The sequence below is a fragment of the Rhinopithecus roxellana genome, chromosome 3 (genome assembly GCF_007565055.1).
Source record: "Rhinopithecus roxellana isolate Shanxi Qingling chromosome 3, ASM756505v1, whole genome shotgun sequence".
Taxonomy (NCBI): domain Eukaryota; kingdom Metazoa; phylum Chordata; class Mammalia; order Primates; family Cercopithecidae; genus Rhinopithecus; species Rhinopithecus roxellana.
In genome coordinates, this window is record NC_044551.1 from 148,904,600 (window position 1) to 148,926,987 (window position 22,388).

The 22,388-nt window shown below is 39.7% G+C and overlaps 1 protein-coding gene across 3 annotated transcripts in view; it reads right to left on the reverse strand.

The window, feature by feature from the left end:
• The window catches only part of PDE8B (phosphodiesterase 8B), a 245,375-nt gene that overhangs the window by 209,449 nt on the left and 13,538 nt on the right, over nucleotides 1-22,388 (reverse strand). Inside the window, exon 1 of one of the 3 annotated variants that reach the window (XM_030927073.1) lies at nucleotides 356-509. The exons of the other annotated variants lie outside the window; for them this stretch is intronic. The gene's annotated coding sequence lies outside the window, so the exon portion shown is untranslated. Of the gene's footprint in view, nucleotides 1-355; nucleotides 510-22,388 lie in introns of those variants that run through there. 3 annotated transcript variants of the gene reach the window in all.

Genomic DNA, 22,388 nt, shown 5'->3' on the forward strand with positions numbered 1-22,388 from the left:
CCGGGCCCCACTGCGCCCCTCCGCCCCTCCCGCCGCTCCCCGAGCTCTCCCGACTGGGCAGAGCGTGCCCGCGGCTCGGCTCCGCCGCGGGGCCCCTGTGCGCGGCAGCTGGCACCGCGTCTCGGCGCCCTCCCCTCCTCCTCCGCTGTCCAGAGGCCTCGTCTCTTCTGCACTCATCCCGACGCCGCCCCCCAGCGCCCCAGCCCCTCTTCCCCTGAAGGACTGTGTAAGCCTCTCGCTTTTCACCAACACATTTTCACACATCCCAGAGCTAAAAACCAGGAGGCCCCTCCCGAAATGGCAGGGGCCCTACAGCCCAGGCCCATCCACCGCATTTGCTCGCCTGTCAACACACCCGGGGAGTGATGGAGAGACCTCATGGGTCCGTCCTCTTCCCGCAGCCCCACCGCCTACTTCGAAGGCTGAGTTGGATGGTGACCCAGTCTTTGGAAGAAGCCCATTCCATGTCTACTCATCGTTTGGAAGTTCATGCCAAGGGATGGGAGGCCCTGCGGAGGAAGGCACCCTTGAACACATACGTTCCCCTAAGATCCAAGGAAAGAACAGAAAGAAGCTGTCTGATGGTTCTTGGCTTTCTCCCCCGTTTTCACCTCTTCCTTGGGTGCCACTAAATGTTCATGCTGATTTCTACCCCATCCAGCCGCCCATGTCAACTGCTCTTCCTCACATTCTGGGCTGGGCAGTCAACAAGGCCTTTCCTCATTCTCCTTGGTGAGGCATGCACAGACTGAGCTGTGCTGGAGGAGAGGAAGAATGCTTTTAGAAGGATGGCTGCTGTTCATCCTTCCCTTGTGAACTCCGAATTACAGCTGCAAGACACCACTGCCCATTCAGTCACCGGTTCCCGCAGTAATTCCTGCCCTATTGCCACAATGGTACGGGGAGATAATTAGATGGTCTAAGAAAGGATTTTATCTAGAGTTGCTTATACGGACAAGGGCAATAACATAGAGGCTTAATGCAAGGCACAAAAAAAGTATTCAATTTTAAGGGTTTTTTTTTCATTCTTATTTTCCTTTTTCTTCCTGTACCACTCTTGGACGTGACTGGATGAAGACTTCAAAAGACAGTTTCTAAATTTCACGGAGAAGCAAGGTATCATTCCCAATCCCAAATTCAGATATACAGAGAAAGAGTCTAACCTTATTCTTCTACCTTTGCTTCTCTTCTCAGTTTAGCTCTCTCTTTTTTTGATACAAAAAACTCCATCTCCAGCTAACCTGGAAAAAGTCTATGCTATATTTTTTAATGGACAGGCAAATTGCTCATAAAATTTCTGCACAGGTTGAGTCCTCCTAGAAGCAGATTCTGAGATGGTGTTTAGCAGGCAGAGGGAGGCTTTTTAGGAAGTGCTCTTATAGTCAACATTTGTGGGAGGAAATAAAGGGAGGGAAGGGAGGGAGGCAAGCTTGAGCAGGGAGAGAAATTGACCAAGCCTCAGGCATCCCTGCAGGGAGGATTCTGAAGGCGGGATGATGCATCAGAGTTGTTCTGAGTTGGGGCTGGGTTCTGAGTTGTTCTGATGGGCCTTTATACCCCAGCATGGACCAGTCTTTACATGCAGGCCACCTCAGTGACCTTGGGCAAGGTGGCTCTCTTCAGCTGAGGCACTGCCCCCAGAAGATGTCAGCCGAGCCAAGGGCTTTCTGCTGGCAGCACTCCCAGTAGCTGGAGGAGTAAGTCCTTTCCTGGCATCATAGCCTCCACCACAGTTCCCTTCCAGGCTGCTGAGGTCCCTGCTTCCTTGTCCCATCCATGCCTATAAGAACACCACATTAAATGGCTGAGACTGAGATATGGGGACAGTCATTCATTTAAAACTAAGCCTCATAGCTACCATCTTCTCTGCTTCCAAAGGACAATTTAGGACCTGGGAAAACAACATCAGAGTTAAATTGCAAAAACACTACTCTCTATACTAGTCCCTGATGTAATGTTCAAGTCAGGGTTTAATCATTCCTAAAGCTTATCTGTGATAATGCATATAGCATTTCAGTCATTACCTTTCATGGAGCTATCAATGACAGCCTTCACATACTGAAATTTAGAGCCATGCTAATTCTCATGACACATGTCTACTTTTTCAGAGTTTTCTCTAGGAATGCAATGAAACCACCCAGAAAAAAGCACCAGTCACTTCACTGAGGCTTTGAAAGGCAAGAAGATTGTGATAAAATAGAAAATACAACCAATCTTCTGGTGGAGAACATTAGGAGCTGAATCATGAAGCTACAAGTCACCCAGAAACAAATTTAGGTTGAACTTTCTACATTAAAAAATAAGAATAATTAAGCCTTGAAAGAGTAGGTGACCTCAAGGTAGCTAGTGAAAAGGACTAGGCTGCTTTAGTGGGTTAACTGAACAGTTCATATTAGGACCAGTGCCTTTCATTGACTGCAACTTCTTTGTTGGAATGGAAGATAGAAGGGGAAATGCACTAGATATACATTTTTCTTCCCATTCCCAAAGCAGCCAGTAGCTCAAACACATCTTCGACTGCCAATTCTGGCTTAGTGAAAGAAAAAAATAATGTGTCCCTATAATCTCCACCAAGTGTTCTCAGTGGGAATGTGCAACCTGCCCCCATTGCTGGAACAGATCTGGCTGCTGAAACTTGCAGAAGTGTGCAAGTGGAGGGGAAATGGTTTAACTGAAATCATTTCCACAGCTTAGTTGTGAGGCCTGAGTTCTGGCCCATAAAAGGGATTTCTGAACCAATTGCCACTGACCACTTCAATGCATCCCAGGTGACAGCAAAGTCTACAGGCTCAGACACTGCTGATAGAATTTAGGCCCAAGTTACAGAATAAGGCCAGAAAGACCAACATTATAAAAAAAAATTAAGTGGAGAAAAATTTAGCAACAGAAAATGTCCAAGAAGCAAATCAAAAGAAAGTAACCTAAATCAGAAACATACTGTAAAACAAAACCTCCAGTATGTCCAGGGTCACCTGAATGGCTTGTGTGTTTTATAATAGGATTAAATAAGAGCTAACTTTAAAATTATGGCCCACAGGCACTGCAAGATCCTGAACAATTAAGGTCCCTTCCAATTCTAAGATGGCATGACTCTTCAGAATTCCTCTAGAGAAGCAGCAAATGTGATTAATACATTTTGAATGATTCTTAGCTGTAAAGGTTAAAACAATAGCAGCTATCTGATTGATTTTTAGATAATCAAATATTTAATCAACCTTACAGAGCTTCTGAATTCAAACTATGTTCCTAATGGTGGAGCTATTGGAAATCTAACCACCTGATAAGTGAAATGATACCGTTTATTAGGCAGCCCAGTACAGGGGAAGGTACATTGAATTCAGGGATAGACGAGTGAATCTGAAACCGAGGTCTGTCTCTTGTGGCTGTGTAAACTTGAGCAAGTCACTTAACCTCTGGGTTTCAATTTCCTAGATAATCTCCAGAGTCTGTAAATCACCAACATTCAAGAATACTGTGAAATTTTTGCTTCCTTTTATTAAATTATTTTATATTCAGAATTGTGGGACTTTTGAACAGAAAGAGTAGTCCTGAATCCACATGCACAACAGAACCACCCTGAGGAATTTGCCAGAAATACAACAGTTCCCTGGTTCTATCCCAGAGACTTGGTTCAGGGGTTAAGGACAGGTCCAGCATCTGTCATTTCAAAGAAAGTGAATCTAGTATAACCTTTCCACAGCCTCCTTGAAATTTAAGTCCTTATAAGTGCCTCGAAGACCCTACCCGATCTGGGTCCTGGCGACCTTGCTGAGCCCGCCCTCACTGCTCCAGCCACACCAGCCTCCTTGCTGTCTCTCCAGGATATCCAACATTGTTAGCCAGTAGCTGTTCCCTCTGCCTGTTGTGCAGCTTCATCAGTACTTGCAAAGCTAACTTCCTCACTTCCTTCAAGTCTCTGCTCAAATGTCTCCTACTCAGTGATGCCTATTCCCAACCCTTGTTTGAAATGGCAACCCACATACCTCTATTGTTCCTCTACCACTCCTGATTCCCCTTAGCCTATTTTTCTTATTTCATAGCATATATCACCTTCCAACTTATTATATAATTAGCTTACTTACTATTATGTTTATTGTCTGCCTTCTCCCACTAGAATATTGGCTCTACAAAGGCAGGGGTTTGGGGTCTTCTTATTCACTGATGTATCCCATACTTTTGGAACAGTACCTAGTACACAGAAGGTGCTCAAATATTTGTTGAATTTATGAATGAATAATTTTCTCCCATTTCTTTGTCTTTTGTCTTTCTCTTAACTGTTATAATCCAAAATGGAAGGGGTTATCTTATTTGTTTGTTTAATAGAGTTCTATGCTCTGCGCTTTTAGTTTTTAAAGGCAGCGAATGCCTTTGATTAGATCATGGTAGTCTTTTGGTAATATACATCAGAAAAAGCCAAAATAATAAAATATAATAATTTGTACAAAGTTGTTGGTAGCAATGTTGTCTATGATAATGAAACTGGAGATAATTCAACCATCAAACACTTAGGGAATGGCTCAACAAATCACATGTAAATATCACTATTTGTAGTAATATAAAACCTAACAAAACAATGTTAGGTTAAAAATAGATATGTACATGGATTAATTACAAATATAGAAAATGTATGAACATGTGTTGAGGTTCATAAGTGAGTATAAAGTGGTGTAGACAAGAAACAACAAATTTATTTTTCTGAAAACCAGTTTCAGTGCATAAAAAACCACATAAATGAATAAGTGTAATATTTCCTAATTCTCTCCACAGAAAGTATTTAGGTAACTCTATTTTCTTTTATGGATTTCCACTGATTCTTTTTTTCCTTTGGACAGAAGGCGAAAGATGGAAAATAAATTTAAAAGGGAGAGAATCAGAATAGGTGGAGACAGAGAAACTAATGCATACACATTTACAAAGGAAACCTCACAGAACCAGACACACAGAGAGGAAAAAAGAACGTGAGAGACAAAGAAAGCCATGGGGAGCCACTTTCATGGTGAAATATTCCTACCAAGTGAGTTTACAGAGACAGGTCTTTCAAGAGAGTAAAAATAAGTTGTATTTTTAACTATAGGTGCATCATTTATTGGACCTTTTGCCATAGGCCAAGTGAAACTAAGGAGAGGATTTGGCCCATAGGATGGTTTTCTCTTACCAGTTGTAGCAAACAGAGAAAGTGTAGGAGGAGAGTCAGCCAACGTCTGACTTCCTTAAGTCAACATCCTGAAACTTGGAGGCCACCAAATGCTGGGTCCTGAGTCTGCATAGTACAAAAGTGATCTGTCCTTCATGTTAACAAGCACCCCACAGGGAGGGGCTGGATTAGCCCTGCAAAGACTACAGAATGCTACTCACCTCCAGAATTTTGGACCCCAATAGTCAGGCTAGGAGAGATGGAACATTCATTTCCTAAAGTCTTACAAATACATTTCACAAAAGCATCAGACACAAAAGGATATATGCATGAAACACAAGGTGCAGTCCTACTCCAAAGGAACTTACAGAGCAATCAGGCAGATGGGACTTACACATGAGAATGGAGTAAAATCCATGAGTGTCAAGGGGCCAGAACGAAGATGCGTGGTATTGTCAATTCTTTTATAGTAGTTATGGTCATCGGGAAGGGAAGAAGGGGGCATGTCAGTTGGGCTTCAACAAGAACTTGTCAATCACAGGGAACAGCATGAACAAAGGCACAGAAGCAGAACTAACCTTGGTGGCGCCAGAAGGCAGTGAGCAGACAGGGTAACTAGACAGTGTCTCCTAAGGCAGGGATGATAACATCGGAAGAAGAAATGAAGGGAGAAGACCCTGAAACAACTTCTCTATGTAATGGAAGTCACTGTAGGTTCTACCACCCTTAAGGAAACATCCTGTGTGAAAATCTAGATTTAGAAAACAAATCCATTGTCTTGCAAAAAATATTGTTTGCCAGATGATTAACATGAATACTTTTCTTTCTTTCTTTCTTTCTTTTTTTTTTTTTTTTTTTTTGAGACAGAGTCTCATTCTGTCGCCCAGGCTGGAGTACAGTGGTGTGATCCCGGCTCACTGCAAGCTCTGCCTCCCGGGTTCAAGTGATTCTCTTGCTTCAGCCTCCCAAGTAGCTGGGACTACAGGTGCATGCCACCTCACCCAGCTAATTTTTTTATATTTTAGTAGAGATGGGTTTAACCATGTTGGCCAGGCTGTTGTCAAACTCCTGACCTCAGGTGATCTGCCTGCCTCGGCCTCCCAAAGTGCTAGGATTACAGGCATGAGCCACTGCACCCGGCCTCCATGAATACTCTCACATAGTACTTTGAGGTTTTTAGGTATTCTAAGTCAGGGTACAAAAAAAAAAAAAACTAAGGGTACAAATTATTAATTCATACTAATTTTTTAAACATTTACAATCTATAAAGCAAGGCACAAGGCACATCTGTTTCTAAATTAGTGTGAGATTTCCTAAATGTCTCATGGGCAATTTTTTAAAGTTCAGGTTTCTAAGCAGGTCCTCTCGTGCTCGCATGCACACCTTGCTAGGCATATCATCCATTCCAAAAGATCTCATTACACTAATGTGATGCTAAATTCATCCATCCATTCATTCAGTGAGAAACAAGACAGAAACAGTCCCTATTTCTATGGAGTTTAGGATATTAGGGGGAGTTAGAAGGACAAACAAACAATAAAATTCTCTAGTAGTGATGAAGGTTATATAGGGATTTAAAATATGTTGATGTGATAGAGTGAGACTGGGGTAGGATGATGAAATTTTTCTCAGAGGACATGACATTTAAGCTAAGATTCCCAGAAAACTTTATCAAAGGGAATATCATTCTTTTTCCATCCATCCATCCAGCCAGCCATCCATGATGCCATGAGAACATGGTTTGAGCACCACTACTGTGCCAGGTGCTATGAGGGAATCAAAGAAGTAAAAGACTTAGTATTTGCCCTCAGACAATTCAGTTAGGAACACAGACATACACACAAGAGAATTGCGTTAACATTTGCTTTGAAAAATTAATCCAAGCCCAGAGAGAAAGATCACTGTGGGTGGAAATTATCTGGGAGATGTCACTGAGGAGACAGAGTATAGCTCTTGGAAGAAAGGGCAGTATTTGAATAAGTGGAAAAGAGGACATTCCAGAGAGAATAATGTGCTTAAGGCCTAGAGGTGGGAACACTTGCTAAATGCTTGAAGAACAAAGAGGCAGATGAGTTAAAAGGTTTGTGGTATGGAAGAAGAGAATAACATTATTTTGGCTGACAAGGGAGGCTATGACCAGGGAGTCAAATGCCAGACTAAGCATTCTGGCTAAATTCTAGTCATTAGAAATCACTGATGTTTTCAATAAGACTGTAACTTTAAAATACAGTTGACCCTTGAACAACACAGTGCTAGGGGCACCAACTGCCACACAGCCAAAAATCCACATATTACTTTTGACTCCTCAAAAACTTAACTACAGGCCAGGTACATTGGCTCTAACCTGTAATCCCAGCACTTTGGGAGGCCAAGGTGGGTTGATCACTTGAGGCCACTTTCACAAGGTGAAACCTCATCTCTACTAAAAATAAAAATTAGCCAGGGATGGTGGCATGCCCCTGTAGTCCCAGCTACACAGGAGCTAAGGCAGGAGAATCACTTGAACCTGGGAGGCAGAGGTTACAGTGAGCCTAGATCACGCCACTGCACTCCAGCCTGGGCAAGAGAGCGAGACTGTCTCAAAAAAAAGAAAAAAGAAAAAAAAAGGATTTACTAATAACCTACTATTGACCAGAAACCTTACAGATACCATAGTCAGTTAACACATATTTTACATGTTATATGTAGTATATACTATAGTCTTACAATCAAGTAAGCTAGAGAAAAGAAAATGTTATTAAGAATAACATGAGAAAGAGAAAATATATTTACTATTCATTAAGTGAAAGTGGATCATCATTAAGGTCTTCATTCTTTTCATCTTCATGTTAAGTAAGCTGAGGAGGAAGAGGAGGAGGGGTTCACCTTGCTGTTTCAGGATTGCAAAGGCAGAAGAAAATCCACATGAAAGTGAACCCACACAGTTCAGACTCTGGTGTTCAAGAGTCAACTGTGCTATTTTACTTATTGCATATTCCAGAAGGACTGGTGAAGGAAGTCAGGAATGAAGATCAGTAAGGACCTATAATAACCCAGGAATGGGATAATAGGGATTGCTATGGACTGAATTGTGACCTCCCAAAATTTATATTTTGAAGCCTAACCCCCAGTGTGGCTATATTTGGAGACAGGGCCTTTAAGGAGGTAATTAAGGTTACAGGGTCATAAGGGTGGGGCCCTAATCCAATAAGACTGGTGTCCCTATAAGAAAAAGAGACAGTAGAGATTGCCCACTCTCTCCTGCATGCACACAGAGAAAAGACCACACAGAGAATGCACCACCTGCAAGCTGAGGAGGGAGGCCTCACTAGACACCTACCCTACTGGCACCTTGACCTGAGATTTCTAGGCTCCAGAATCACGAGAAAATAAGTTTCTGTTGTTTAAGTCCCCCAGTTTGTGGTATTTTATTATGGTGGCCTAGCAAACAAATACAGAGATGTTGAGTAGATGGAATTTATAAAAACAGAAAAAAAGGGTGGGGAGGGGAATTCCATGGACCTTACTGAAAACGAATCCTTAGGATCCGGTGCCTGATTAGATAAGGAGCCAGGGAGCCAGTGATATCAAAACTGATTGCAAAATTTCCAGGTTAGATGTCTAGGACAAAGTGCAAATGAGATTGGGGAGCACTCCCAGGAGAAATAAGCTTTGTCTATCAAGGGAATTCTTCACCTGGATTTGCACTTTCTGGGACCCAGAATCTTGAGTCTAGAAACCAAAAAGTGTCCACCCAAAGCCAGTGTTGACACTGAACTCTCCCTAGAACATGATTAGAATGTGAGGAACCTCTTTTGTGTTTGCTGCTGGAACTCTAGTACTTAGAACAAGAAATGGTACATGTTCAATATTTGCTGAACCAATAATGAGTCTTTATGAGGAGGACAGATAGATATACCAGCCTCCAGGTCCTCTTTACTGACAAGAGCACCATCGTCCTTTTCCAGAGTTGCTAAGTAAACAGTTTCTGCCAAGACTTCCTTGGGCTTCCCCATAGTCAGACCTATGCAGTGATGTTAAATTTTTGCTCCGTGTCTGGATCGCTAAAGTCAGCCTTTGATACTCTTGCTTCAAGAACTGCTTTTGAGCCCTGGGATCTTACTTCTTAACTAGCTTAAGGTGCCTCGAGGCTGCAACTCTGCCTGAAGGCCCTGCTTGCTTTAGTACCTTCTGCAGTTCTGGTGTCTTAATCCTCTTACACTGTGGCTGCTAGGGCAGTGAAAGGAGATGCTCTGGAAGCTTGCGGCAGAAAGTCTCTCCCTTCTTGGGGTTTGACATTTGCTCTGCAGCATGGCACTTCCCGTGTCACACCATTAAACATCTCCAAGGCAACAGTAACTGGGGGCATGACTGATTACTTCTTCATACCTCATATTTGAGGCTCATAATATCATAGACAGAAATAGATTCAGTCAGATGTGGGAGAGTTTTCTAGGGTACTCGACACTAGTGGCTATCAAACTTTAGCATGTACCAGAACTGCCTAAACACAGATTGTGAGGCCTGAGAAACTGCACTTCTAACTAATTCTCAGGTGATGTTAATGCCACTTACTCAGGGATCAAACTTTGAAAACTACTTCTGTACACGTAGTAAGATATTGCAAAGCGAAAACAATGATAAAGAACAAAAACAAAACAAAATTTTAAAAAAGCCCCTCACCTGTGATGTTTCATTTTCTGAAACAAAATGTAAGGTTGTAAATTTTAGGATGTCTGCAAGCCTCACAAAACCAAGGACTTCTAAGGACAGGTTTTCAATAGTCCCCTTTACCATTTCTGAGATGTGGGAGTGGGGGTAGAGGAAGGAGAGGCTTATCTGTGGAAGTAAACTTAATGTTTAAATACACACCAGCAGAATGATATAAATTTCCAGTACAGTACTTGATTTTCTTTTTCTTTCTTTTTATTATTATTATTATTATTTTTACTATATAGAGTTCAAACCAGAGAAGACAAAAGTCCATTATGTTTTAAGAACAATGAATAAAGTTCTAGGAAGCAGAGGTCTGGAGGACAGGGCAGGAGAAGATAGTGTAAATTCAATCCAGTGTAAGTACACAAAACAGATACAATTACTTTCAGAATACTGGCAGAATAATAACAACAATGGCTGCTACTTCGGAGGTAGCTTACTATGTAACAGTCTTATACTTTATATGTTTTATCTCCATATACTTCTCTTGTGTTTTTACCCTTCAGATAAGAAATCTTTCAACATCTCCTTTCTGTTTACCATTAACTTGAACACCCACCTAGCTTGGCTAGGTAATTACTTGCTTTCTCCTGAACATGAAGTCATCAAACTTTTATAGGTTATAAATATCCTACATAAGCAGCTAAAAAAGAAATATAGCTAATGCTACATGTACTGCATTTCTCACTGAGATCTAAAAGACAAGGTTAAGATCATTCATAACAGGGGATCTGATCTTTTTTAAAATCACCAACATAAACATCAATTTTAAAAGAAAAGAAATAAACCTCAACTCTTTAGACTTTTAAAGTGAAAGTGACATGTTAGGAGATACATGGTATGAGAATTGTTTTTTGTTGTTAAATTAAGAAATCAAGCTAGTATTTAAGATTTTCCTTCTCCTAAGGAGAGAGAAGTATATACATTTAGAAGTCATTTTAAGTACTAAATTGCAGAAAATTCTGCAAGGAACTCAAATCCCTTACATACCCGTACAATTCAGATGGCATGAATTTTCACATTGATTACATTTTTAATAGCCTCTGCTTCCCACTGTATGTTCAAGTGAGTATCAAGCAATGATGTTAGAGATGCCACATCTACAAGTAATTCTCACTTTTAAGAAATGGTAGAAGCAAGCCTTCAGTGGCTGTTCTTAGAACTCCAGCTATAAGGGGCTTAGAAACTCCCCTGGAAAGGTCTGAGAGCCATTTCATAGCCTAAATACTGTATCAAAAAGTCACATTAGCCCTATTTGAAGTGGGTGTGTGGGAAAAGACGAATAAGACATAGGGATCACTATGGGAAAACCAACAATTCTGCAACAAAAACCAGAAACAATGCAGTATAGTTCTCCCAAATTTATTTGAAATATCCATAGTTTTAAGTTGTGGAAGAAGAATGGAGAAAAAAAACAAAAAATGTCCCAGAAGACATCTTCAAATAGAACAGCATTTTCAGATGGCAACCTTTTGATAGGATCATGAATAAAATTTGCAACATGGACTTCTGATGAATAAGCAGGGACCAAATTTACCCTCCTTCCATTAACAACTAGAAAATCAGATAAAATGTGTGAAATAACTATTATCAGATATTGAAAAATAGGTGGTTCAGGACTGTAATTCATGAGAGAAGGGAAACACATGGAATATACAATATGACTACCCCAGCTTTCACCGTGGAGGCAAATTCAATGTCTTACAGCAGGAAAGGAGTTCAAGGCAGAGCACAGGAAAGGAGTTCAAGGTTTTGTTGATGTGAGAGACCAAAATCATGGTTCAGGCAGGCTTCTGTAGCTGGGATTTATGGGGCAGAATTTCAGAAAGAAGGAAATATTTATGAAAGAAACATAGAGGGGCACTTGAGAGCTTAGTAGGTACTAAAATATGTATGAGTAGAGTGAAATTCCTTAGACCAGAAAGACAGCAACTGAAAAGCTATAAGCAAACAGTTTACAGAGCTCACACAGAACTAGGAGCTATCCAAGTTCTACCAGCCAAAAAGGAGTGTCTTTGTTGATCACGCAGGGCATTCAGTAGAGAATCCAGTTGGGTCATATCTTAATACTAAGGTTAAAGAATCCCTAGAGAAAATACTGCAGACCTACCTTTAAAAGCTCAAAAACAAACCTTGAAAGAATTAAATGGAACCAAAATTAACTTGTGTACCAAACCAAAACCCAACACTCAATAAAGAAAGACAACAAAACTTAGACATTTACAATGTCTAGCATATAATCAAAATCACTAGATATCCCAAGAAGCAGGAAAATGTAACCAATAATCAAAAGAAAAATCAATAGAAATAGAAATGACAAAAATTAGCAGACAAGAACATCAAAACAACTGTTATAATTATTGTCCAAGTATTGAGTAAACATAAGCATTGTGAGAAGAGAAATGAAAAATACAAAAAAAGAATCAAATAGAACTTCCAGAAATGAAAAATACAAGTTCTGAAATGAAATGGTCACTGGATGGAACTAAAAGCAGATTAGACACTACAGAAGAAAAGATCAGTGAACTCAAAGACATGCTAATTAATTAACCAGGAGCTGGTCTTTTGAAAAGATTAACAAAATACATAGACCACTAGTTAGACTAATAAAGAAGAAAAGAGAGAAGAATCAAAAAGACACAAGTGGGTCCAAATCCCGTAATCTAAGATTCTATCTTAAGAAACTAGGGAAAAAACAATTAAATCTAAACTAAAAAGAAAGGAGAATATGACAAGTATAGAAACAGAAATTAATACATAGTAAACAGGTAAACAATAGACAAATGCAATAAACAAAAATGCTGGGCAAGATGTGGTGACTCACACCTGTACTCCCAGCACTTTGGGAAGCCAAGGTGGATTGATCACTTGAGGTCAGAAGTTCAGGACCAGCCTGTCCAACATGGTGAAACCCTGACTCCACTAAAAAAGAGTTTTAAAATTAGCCAGTCATGGTGGCAGATGCCTGTAATCCCAGCTACTTGGGAGGGTGAGGCAGGAGAATAACTTGAACCAGGAGATGAAAGTTGAAGTGAGCCAAGATCATGCCACTGCACTCCAGCTTGGGTGACAGAGTGAGACTCGGTCTCAAAAAAAAAAAGATAAAAATAAAAAATGTTTTTTTAAAGTCAATACAATTGATAAACCCCTAGCAAGACTGGTCAAAAAAAAAGATAAAAGACATCAGTTACTAACATCAAGACCCTAAACTATTAATAGGAATAATAAGGGAATATTAGAAACAAATTTATGTCAACAGATTCACAATTTAGATAGACATTTCCCTAGAAATACTGAAAGAAATAAGAAGAAATATTTTAAAATCTAGATTTCCCTATATTTACTAAAGAAGTTGAATTTGTGTTTAATAGCCTGCTTACAAAGAAAACTCCAATCCCAGAAAATTCTCAGGTGAAGTCTATAAAATATATAAAGAAGAAATAATACTAACCCTACACAAACATTTCCATAAAATTGAGCAGTAGGAAGCCCTTCACAGCTCATGTTATAAGGCCAGCATTATCCAAATACCAAAGCCAAGGAAAAAAAGATTTTACAAAAAAGGAAAAGTGCAGATAGAAATACCCCTAAACATAGATGCAAAAATATTTAACACAATTGAGCAAACCAAACCTCCAGTAATAGAATAAAAAGGTAGTACACCATGACCAGGCAAAGTTTTTATCCCAAAAACACAAAGTTAGTTTCATATTCAAAAATCAATCAATGCACAAAAGAATGAAGTTGTATTTTTACCTCATACCATGTACAAACTAACCATGAAACATGTTAAAACTAAAATTATAAAACTCTTAGAAGAAAACACAGGGACAATTTTTCATGACCTTGGATTTGACAATAGTTTCTTAAATATAATACCAAAAGCACAAACCACAAAAGAAAAACTAAATTGGGTCTTCATCAAAATTGAAAAGTTTTTGTACCTCAAATGACAATATCAAGAGAGTTGATATTGTCAACTGTCTTGCAATAAGACAATGCAAAGAATGAGAGAAAATATTTGCAAATTATATATTCAGTAAGGGTCAAGTATTTAGAATAAACTAAAAAGAAAACTCTTATAACTCAACTACAAAAAGATGAACAATCCAATTCAAAAAGAGACAAAGAACTTGAATAGACATTTGTACAAAGAAGATACACAAGTGGCCAAGGAGCACATGAAAAGATGCTCAACATCGTTTGTCACTAGAGAAATACAATTTAAAACTCCAATGAATTGAAAACTACAGTTGACCTTTGAACAACAGATTTGAACTTTGCGGGTCCACTTACGTGCAGATTTTCTTCTGCCTCTGCCACAGATAACAAGATCACCTCTGTCCTCTTCCTTGTCCTCCTCAGTTTACTCAACATGAAGATGACAAGAATGAAGACCTTTATGATGATCCACTTTCACATAATGAATAGTAAATATATTTTCTCTCCCCTATGATTTTCTTAACAACATTTTCTTTTCTCTATGCTTTATCATAAGAATATACTATATAACACATATAACATGCAAAATATGTGTTAATTGACTTTTTGTTATTGGGAAGGCTTCTGGTCAACAATAGGTGATTTGTCTCAAGTTTTTAGGAAGTTCAAAGTTATACATCAATTTCTTTTTTTACTGTGCAGGGGGTCAGCATCCCTAACCCCCACATTGTTCAAGGGTCAACTGTAAAATGAATGTAAATAAAGTCAAAACTACAGTGAAATGTCCCTTCCAATCTGCTAGGATGCCTATAATTGGAAAAAAAAAAAAAAAAAAGTGTTGGCAATGATATGGGGAAACTGCAACCCTTAAACATGGCCGTTGGGAAAGTAAAATGGTAGAATGCTATGGCTTGAACTCATCCCCCCAAAATTCATGTGTTGGAAACTTGATGCTTAATGCAACTGTATTGGGGGGTGGGGCCTAATGGCAGGTATTTGCCCTCATTATATAAAGGGCTTGAGGCTAAGTTCAATCTCTCTTGTCCTCTTGCCCTTCTGCCTTCTGCCATGTGAGGGCATGTGTTTCCTCTTCTCCAGAATATATAGTAAAAAGGCTCTCACTGGATGCAGGCACCTTGATCTTGGACTTCCCAGTCTCCTGAACTGAGAGAAAATAAATTTCTATTCTCTTAAATTACCCAGCCTCAGGTGTTCTGTTACAGCAGCACAAACTAAAACATAACACCAGTGTGGAGAACAGTTTGGCAGTTCCTAAAAGGTAAAGAGAGTTACCATATGACTCAGCAATTCCATTCCCAGCCTTATACCCCAAAGAACTGACAACAGGTGTTCAAACAATAACTTGTACTTAAATGTTTAACAGCAGCACTATTTACAATAGTCAAAAGGTAGAAGTAGTTCAAATGTTCATCAACAGATGACTGAATAAACAAAATGTGGTATATCCATACAATGGAACATTATTCAGCCATTAAAAAAAATGAAGCACAAATACATGCTATCACATGAATGAAACTTTAAAAAATGCTAAGTGAAAGAAGCCAGACACAAAGGTCACTATTATGATTCCATTTATATGAAATATCTAGAATAGGCCAATCCAGAGACAGAGCAGGTGCTTGCCAGGGGCTAGGGAATGTAAAGTGACTGTTGAATGGGCATGGGGTTTCTTTTTAGAGTGATTTTTTTTAAATTCCGGAACTTGACTGGGGTGATGGTTGCACAACATAGTGCACATACTTAATACTACTTAATTGTACACTTTAAAATTGTTACAAATGTGAATCTTATGTTATGGGTATTTTACTATAATAAAAAAGTCAATGTGATTCACCACTGTAAAAGAACAAAGAAAAAACAAACATCATTTTGATAGGTGTAATAAAAGTTTTTGATAATTCACTACTTATTTACAATAAGAATTTCTCAATAAGTAAGTCGAGAAAGGAAACTTTTTTTAACCTGATAAAAAGCATATGCAAAAACCCTACGGTAAGCATCATACTTAAAAGATTGAATGTCTTTCCCCTAAGATCAGGAACAAGGCACTGATGTGCACTATCACCAGAGCTACACTGGGGGCTCTAGCCAATAAAATAAAGCAAGAAAAAGAAGTAAAAGATACACAATTTGGGAAAGAAGAAGTAGAATTCTGTTTATTCACAGACAACATAATTGTATACATAGAAAATGCTAAAGGCTACAAAAACAGCTGCTAGAACTAATATGTGAGTATAATAAAATCACAGGATACAAAGTCAATAAACAAAAGTCAATTGTATTCTATATACTAGAAATGAGCAATTGGAAATTGAAATACAAAATACTATTTACAATAATATTAAAAAGCATAAAATATTTCTGTAGACCTTCACACTGAAAGCTGTAAAACACTGATAGCGAAATTTAAAAGTTTAATTAAATAGAGATATACAATGTTCTTGTATGAGAAAGCTCCATATTGCTGAGAGGTCAGTTTCCCCTTAATTGATCTATAGATTCAATACAATCCCAATCAAAACCCAGCAGGTTTATATCTGTAGAAATTGACAAAATGATTATAAAAATTACGTAGAAATGCAATTGACCTAGAATAGTCAAACGAATTTTGAAAAAGAACAAAGAAGACAAACAGTGCTTGATTTTAAAATTTAATACAAAGCCACAGTAAACAATACAGAGTGGTATTAGCATAAGGACAAACAAATAGATCAACGGAATAAAATAGTGTCCAGATATAGACCCATGCATATAGGGTCAATTAATTTTCAATAAAAGTACCAAAGTAACTTAATTTGGAAAGTATAGCTTTTCAACAAATGGTGGTGGAATGACTGAGTATCCAAATGCATAAACAAAACAAACAAAAAAACCTTCCACCCTTACTTCACACCATACATGAATGTTAACTTGAAATGGATCACAGAATTTAAGAAGGAAGCTTCTAGAAGTAAACATAGGAAAAAAACCTTTGTGAAATTGAGGTTGGCAAAGATTTCTTTAAAAGAATGTAAAAGGCATGAACTATAAAAGAAAAAAATGATACACTGCAATTCATTGAAAATGTAAAAGTCTGCTCTTTTAAAGATATCTTCAAGAAAATAAAAAGGCAAGCCACAGACTGGGAGAAATATACATCCAATGACTTGTATCGGGAATATATTTTTAAAAGTCTTACAAGTCAATAATCAAAAGTCAAACAACCCAATTTTTAAAACTGGGCAAAATATTTAGAGCAGATACTTCATAATACAAAAAATAAAAATGGTCAGTAATCATATAAAAAATGCTTAGCATCAACTAGTCATCAGTGAATTGCAAATAAAACCACAATGAGATACCAGCATACAGCCACTAAAATGGCTAAAATGAAAAAGACTGACAATACCAAGGGTTAGCAAGATATGGAACAACTAGAATTCTCATACATTGCTGATGGGAATGTAAATTATTACAATATCTTTTAAGGACAGCAGTCTATAATATTTTCTTATTAAAAACATACACTTACCATAAAAAGGTGAAATTTCATTTCTAGGCACTTACCCAAGAGAAATAAGAACATAATGGAAAATGGCCAAAGGCTTATCTATGGACATTCATAGTAGCTTTTAAAATAATAGCCCCAAACTGGAAACAACCCAAATGTTCATTAGTAGGTGAATAAATACACAAATTGTGGTACACCCATAAAACAGACTACTCAAAGATGAAAAGTGACAAACTACTGATATACACAACAACATGTATAAATCAAAATCCTTACACTGAGTGAAACAAGACAGACACAAAAGGTTATGTGTATGATTTTATTGACACGAAACTCTAAAACAGACAACTCTAGTCTAGTGGAATGGAAGGAAGACACTGGTTACTTGGGGTCTCTGGTGGGGGTTGGGATTGGCTGGGAAGGAGCACATGACTCAGGCTGATGGAACTGGTCTGTATCTAGACTGTGGTAGTGATTACATGGACACATTACATGATGACTTAGTTTGTCAAAATTCATCAAACTGTACACTTTAAAATAGGAGTCCCCGACCCCTGGGCCATGGACCCATACCAGTCCGTGCCCTGTTGGGAACTGGGCCACAGAGCAGGAGGTGAGCGGTAGGCCAAGCAAGCAAAGCTTCATCTCTATTTATAGCCACTGCCCCTCACTCACATTACCACTTGAACTCCGTCTCCTGTCAGATCAGTGGCAGCATTAGATTCTCATAGGAGTGCGAACCCTATGGTGAACTGCGTATGTGAAGGATCTAGGTTGCATGCTCCTTATGAGAATCTAATGCCTGATGATCTGTCACTGTCTCCCATCACCCCCAGATAGGACCATGTAATTCCAGAAAAACAAGCTCAGGGCTCCCACTGATTCTACATTATGGTGAGTTGTATAATTATTTCATTATATATTACAATGTAATGAAAATAGAAATAAAGTGCACAGTTAATGTGATGTGCTTCAATCAACCCAAAACAATACCCACCTTGGCTCTGTGGAAACACTGTCTTCCATAAAACTGGTGCCTGGTGCCAAAAAGGTTGGGGACCTCTGCTTTAAAAGGTATATGTTTTGGTCGGGCGCGGTGGCTCACACCTGTAATCGCAGCACTTTGGGAGGCCAAGGCAGGTGGATCACGAGGTCAGGAGATCGAGACCATCCTGGCTAACACAGTGAAACCCCATCTCTACTAAAAATACAGAAAAATTTAGCTGGGCATGGTGGTGGGCGCCTGTAGTCTCAGCTACTCGGGAGGCTGAGGCAGGACAATGGTGTGAACCTGGGAGGTGGAGCTTGCCGTGAGCCGAGATCGTGCCACTGCACTCCAGCCTGGGCGACACAGCAAGACTCTGTCTCCAAAAAAAAAAAAAAAAAAAAAAAAGCATATGTTTTATTGTACATAAATTATTATACTTCAATAAAATTCATTTTTTAAAAAACTTACAACATTTACCTCATGTTATGGACTGAAGTCTGTCCCCAAAAATTCCTAAGTTGAAGTTCTAACTGTCAATATGACTATATTTGAAGACAGGGCCTTGAGGGAGGTAATTAAGGTTAAATGAGGATAAAGGTGGGGCCCTAATCCAATAGGACCGAAATCCTTGTGGAAAGAGGAAGAGACACCATAGAGCTCTCTCCATACACGCACGGAGAAAAAGCCATGTGAGGACACAGCAAGAAAGTGGCTGTGTGTGCCAGCTGGGAAGAGGGGCATCACCAGAAACCAACCCTGACAGCACCTTGATCTTGGATTTCTAACCTTCTGAACTGCGAGGAAATGAGTATCTGTTGTTTAAGCCACCCAGGGTGTGGTATTTTGTTATGGTAGCTGAAGCTGACTGATACACTGGGCCACCAAGCATAAGATAATAAATTCACCATCCCTTACGAATCATATTATTCTTGGGCCTATTTTGTCTTCAGTCAATCAAAGCTTTCCTAGAGCATATACTGAGAGACCAGAGATTGTTTCAATTCTGCAAGGGAAGGTCTCGGCCAACCGTTCACACAACCAGTTCATGTGCTAGAGCCAAAGTGACGAGGAGAACACAACTTTTAGGTCTGTAAAAGCCATGATTGACACTAGTCAGACCTTACCAGGGCCAAGTGAAATGTAGATGACAGGAGCACATCCATCACACTCACCTGGTGTCAGATAAGATTTCAGTGAAGCAATTGCTTTCTCTTGGCTTCTCATTGAGCCTCACTTAGTACTGGCCCCTAAACTATAGACTGTAGATGTCTTTTTCTCTTCTACTATCTCATTTATCAAATAAATTCTGCAACAGATGATGGAATTGGTTCTCATCTTTCCACTAATTATGATTCACTTATTAAGAGCAATATTTTTCAGCTAACAAATTAGATCCACCCCTCTCCTTTAAAGCCATCTTAGTGGCACTCCAAGTTTGGTAATGAAGAAAGGCTTCCAGAGGGAAAGCAGCCTTTATTTTGACCATGACCTGTTAAGCTGTTGCAGTCAAGGACTGGGCTTAGAACTCCCTGGAAGGTTTACCCCTCCAGGGAAACCAAAGGGCATTTTGGCACTCAAAAACAAAGACCACAATCACCCTTGATAACAACCAGGTTAGTTGATTCAACTCATGGAGAAGACTTAATAAGAACATGGGCAAAGGACAGGGACCAGGTGTCAAGCCCAATGAACAGGCTGATGATAACTCATACCATGTTAGTGCTGGAAGGGGCCTTAGAGATATTCTAACGTCACCCTAGACTTTCTCTCACTCCATATTCCATCTGCCTGCAAATCCTGTTAGGTTCGCTTACAAAACTGATTCAGAATCTGACCATTTTTTGCCATCTTCACTGCTACCATTCTGGTCTAAGCTGCCAACACCTCTTGCCTGGATGACTGATGGCCTCCTAGTACGTCTCCTAGCTTCACCTGGCTCCCCTCAGGCTATTCTCCGTAAGCAGCCAGGGTGAGCCTCCTACAACCTGTCAGACCCCCCCACTTCCCATCTGACCCGGTCCTTATAGCAGACCACAGTCCCTGAGCAGCCTGGCTCTCCACAACCTCTCTGCCCTCAGCTCCTGCTGCACCCCCTGCTCACTCCCTCCTGCTTCAGCAGCCTCCACGATGTACTATGAGCACGCCAATATGCTCCTTCAGGGCCTTTGCACCCACTATTCCTCCCACTTGAAATATTCTTTCACAAATATCCACATGGCTCACTCTCCACTTCCTTCAGGCTTCAGCTCAGATATTACCTTATCAGGGAGGCATTCTCTGACCACGCTATTTAATATAGCAATGTTCCCCACCCCATCCTGGACAGTTATATTGCTCTTTGCTGCTTTATCTTTCTTTTTGGTGCTCACCACATCTGACACTTGCATCCTTTCTACCCTCCCTCTTCTTCCCTTCCCTCTCCTTCTCCTTCTCCTCCTCTCCTTTCCTTCTTGACTTTATCCCCACACTTGAAGGTAAGCCTCAAGAGAAGAAGATCTTTGGCATATATTAGATGCTCACTAATTATGTGTTGCATGAATAATAGAAATATGTCCTTTAAGGATGACAAGTCAGAGGGGGGAAGCAAGGGTCCTAGGCCACCTGTGTCCTCCCCTGCTGTTCACAGCTCTCATTGCCTTCCAGATTTCAAGCCTAGGGAAGAGGGGGTGTGAATGACAGCAGTGCTTGCTGTAGTGCAGAGAAAAACCCTGCAGACTGGGCAAATCCCTAGAAAGGCAGTGGGAAGGGCTTAGGGGAGAAAGAGAAGACAGACTACACCTGGGCCAAAGCAAGAAGCCATCTAGATGTTTGAGACAGGCAGGAGCAGATAATGTGGTGGTCCCCAGACTCTTCTCCCTTCCCCCACTGAGGGCTATGCTTTACTCTCAGACTTCCTCATCAGGGTACCAGCTGAACTGGTACAGAAGCAAGGTACTGATTCTCTAAGCCTTCAGGTCACCCATTCAGCATTTGGAGCAGACAAAGCAGTGGAGCCTTGTCCACTGACTCAAATGTCCTAGACAATATTACATTGTCCTCTGTGTGTTGTGATGCACAGGATTGAAATACACTGCTTTATCCTTCCTCTAAGCAGCCTTCCTTCTACTCCCTTCACTATTTCCTCCCACTTCTACCTTCCTACTTATTTTCCTCTTGTGCAATCCTTGCAGCCGTGAGATATTTTCTGCAGTTGCAGAGATCAGTGGGTGAGCTGTGGTCTTTCCAACAGAAGTTATTCTCACGATATGAGTGACTGCACGTTGAGAAGCCCCAATGCACGCCATATTAAAATATCAAAAATGCCCTTCCTTAAAAAGAAAAACCTGCCCAAGAAAAGACAGGTTGTGAAAATACTTTAGTGGCCACTGTCCCCCTGAAAATGCTATTCTGGAATAAAACTGGGTGTTTCCTCTTCAAGATGTGAAAATGAGTGTTGCGAAATGATGCACTTTAAACATGAATGCTGTTCAATGGCTGTTTGACAAAGATGTTCATAGTAAGTCCTTATCAATATTATTCATCTCAACCTTCCTAATATCATTCCATCTAAATCCAGGACAGGATCTAGAACTCCTCAACTTTCTAAAGTACTCTTAGGTTTCTAAGAGGGTCTTTTGTGCAGTTTTCAAACAAAGATTTAATTAAAAGCTCTCTGAGCAAGTTAATTTTTCTATTTCAATTGCATTCTATTCCAACAAAGATGGTCTTGAATTTATTTTTTAACACTAACTGGAACTAGAAAATAGATGCTAAAACCCTAGAGAAGTCATGTTTTCCTGCTATTTAATCAACCATGGCCTCTTAAACGTGTACACAATGGTAAAGAACTTGTAATAAAATACATTTATTAAGTCACTTACTTTCTTAGTAATGTCCTGACCTTAGTAACACCCTTCATAAGTTTCACTCAAAAGGAGTAATATTTACAATGGAGAATATTGGCTGGCAACGTGTGCTAGATGGTTGCTTTTTCATTTGTTTATGCTTCAGTGTAATTGTCTCAATCTTCTAGGGAAAAGTTTAAAAATTCTTTCGAAGATGAAAACCAGGGCTGGAGTCAGACAATACCAGGGTCAGGGAATGCATATCTTGGTATGGGTAGGAGAAAGTAGACTGCT